Source organism: Chaetodon auriga, unplaced genomic scaffold, assembly GCF_051107435.1.
Source record: "Chaetodon auriga isolate fChaAug3 unplaced genomic scaffold, fChaAug3.hap1 Scaffold_66, whole genome shotgun sequence".
NCBI classification, from domain to species: Eukaryota; Metazoa; Chordata; class Actinopteri; order Chaetodontiformes; family Chaetodontidae; genus Chaetodon; species Chaetodon auriga.
Window position 1 is genome coordinate 1 of NW_027482040.1, and position 2,500 is coordinate 2,500.

Sequence of the window (2,500 nt, forward strand, 5' to 3'; positions counted from 1 at the left end):
CATCCCCGTGCCCCTGGTACTCTGCTCTCATCCCCGTGCCCCTGGTACTCTGCTCTCATCCCCGTGCCCCTGGTACTCTGCTCTCATCCCCGTGCCCCTGGTACTCTGCTCTCATCCCCGTGCCCTTGGTACTCTGCTCTCATCCCCGTGCCCCTGGTACTCTGCTCTCATCCCCGTGCCCCTGGTACTCTGCTCTCATCCCCGCCCCTGCCCCTGCCTGGTACTCTGCTCTCATCCCCGTGCCCCTGGTACTCTGCTCTCATCCCCGTGCCCTTGGTACTCTGCTCTCATCCCCGTGCCCCTGGTACTCTGCTCTCATCCCCGTGCCCCTGGTACTCTGCTCTCATCCCCGTGCCCCTGGTACTCCTCTCTCTCTCTCTCTCTCTCTCTCTCTCTCTCTCTCTCTCTCTCTTTCTCTCCCTCTCTCTCATAGACATAGCTCACCTGCCTGACCCCCTCGTCTTTTCACAGCCACAGGGAGGCTTCCATCCTTACCAGGCCTGACCCCCCCTCATCTGCTCACAGCCGTGGGGAGGCTTCCAGCCTTTTCCAGGCCCCCAGCATGAGGAGCAGGGCTGGGTGCTGGCTCCAAGCCTGAACCCCTCGTCGTCTTCTAGCAGCCACAGGGAGGCGTCTGGCCTTTCCAGGCCCCCCAGCCTGCTACTCGTGCTGGGGGCTGGCTCCAGGCCTGACCCCCTCATCTTCTCACAGCCACGGGGAGGCTTCCAGCCTTTCCAGGCCCCCAGCACGAGGAGCAGGCTGGGTGCCGGCTCCAGCCCTGACCCTCTCCTCTTCTTCTAGCAGCCACAGGGAGGCGTCTGGCCTTTCCAGGCCCCCCAGCCTGCTACTCGTGCTAGTGGCTGGCTCCAGGCCTGACCCCCTCACCTTCTCACAGCCACGGGGAGGCTTCCAGCCTTTCCAGGCCCCCAGCACGAGGAGCAGGCTGGGTGCCGGCTTCAGCCCTGACCCCCTCCTCTTCTTCTAGCAGCCACAGGGAGGCGTCTGGCCGTTCCAGGCCCCCCAGCCTGCTACTCGTGCTGGGTGCTGGCTCCAGCCCTGACCCCCTCCTCTTCTTCTAGCAGCCACAGGCAGGCGTCTGGCCTTTCCAGGCCCCCCTAGCCTGCTACTCGTACTGGGTGCTGGCTCCAGCCCTGACCCCCTCGTCGTCTTATAGCAGCCACAGGGAGGCGTCTGGCCTTTCCAGGCCCCCCAGCCTGCTACTCGTGCTGGGCGCTGGCTCCAGCCCTGACCCCCTCCTCTTCTTCTAGCAGCCACAGGCAGGCGTCTGGCCTTTCCAGGCCCCCCAGCCTGCTACTCGTGCTGGGGGCTGGCTCCAGGCCTGACCCCCTCATCTTCTCACAGCCACGGGGAGGCTTCCAGCCTTTCCAGGCCCCCAGCACGAGGAGCAGGCTGGGTGCCGGCTCCAGCCCTGACCCCCTCCTCTTCTTCTAGCAGCCACAGGCAGGCGTCTGGCCTTTCCAGGCCCCCCAGCCTGCTACTCGTGCTGGGTGCTGGCTCCAGCCCTGACCCCCTCCTCTTCTTCTAGCAGCCACAGGCAGGCGTCTGGCCTTTCCAGGCCCCCCAGCCTGCTACTCGTGCTGGTTGCTGGCTCCAGCCCTGACCCCCTCCTCTTATTCTAGCAGCCACAGGCAGGCGTCTGGCCTTTCCAGGCCCACCAGCCTGCTACTCGTGCTGGGGGCTGGCTCCAGGCCTGACCCCCTCATCTTCTCACAGCCATGGGGAGGCTTCCAGCCTTTCCAGGCCCCCAGCACGAGGAGCAGGCTGGGTGCCGGCTCCAGCCCTGACCCCCTCATCTTCTCACAGCCATGGGGAGGCTTCCAGCCTTTCCAGGCCCCCAGCACGAGGAGCAGGCTGGGTGCCGGCTCCAGCCCTGACCCCCTCCTCTTCTCACAGCCACGGGGAGGCTTCCAGCCTTTCCAGGCCCCCAGCACGAGGAGCAGGCTGGGTGCCGGCTCCAGCCCTGACCCCCTCCTCTTCTTCTAGCAGCCACAGGCAGGCGTCTGGCCTTTCCAGGCCCCCCAGCCTGCTACTCGTGCTGGGTGCTGGCTCCAGCCCTGACCCCCTCCTCTTCTTCTAGCAACCACAGGCAGGCGTCTGGCCTTTCCAGGCCCCCCAGCCTGCTACTCGTGCTGGGTGCTGGCTCCATCCCTGACCCCCTCCTCTTCTTCTAGCAGCCACAGGGAGTCTTCTGGCCTTTCCAGGCCCCCCAGCCTGCTACTCGTGCTGGGTGCTGGCTCCAGCCCTGACCCCCTCGTCTTCTTCTAGCAGCCACAGGGAGGCTTCTGGCCTTTCCAGGCCCCCCAGCCTGCTACTCGTGCTGGGTGCTGGCTCCAGCCCTGACCCCCTCCTCTTCTTCTAGCAGCCACAGGGAGGCTTCTGGCCTTTCCAGGCCCCCCAGCCTGCTTCTCGTGCTGGGTGCTGGCTCCAGCCCTGACCCCCTCGTCTTCTTCTAGCAGCCACAGGGAGGCTTCTGGCCTTT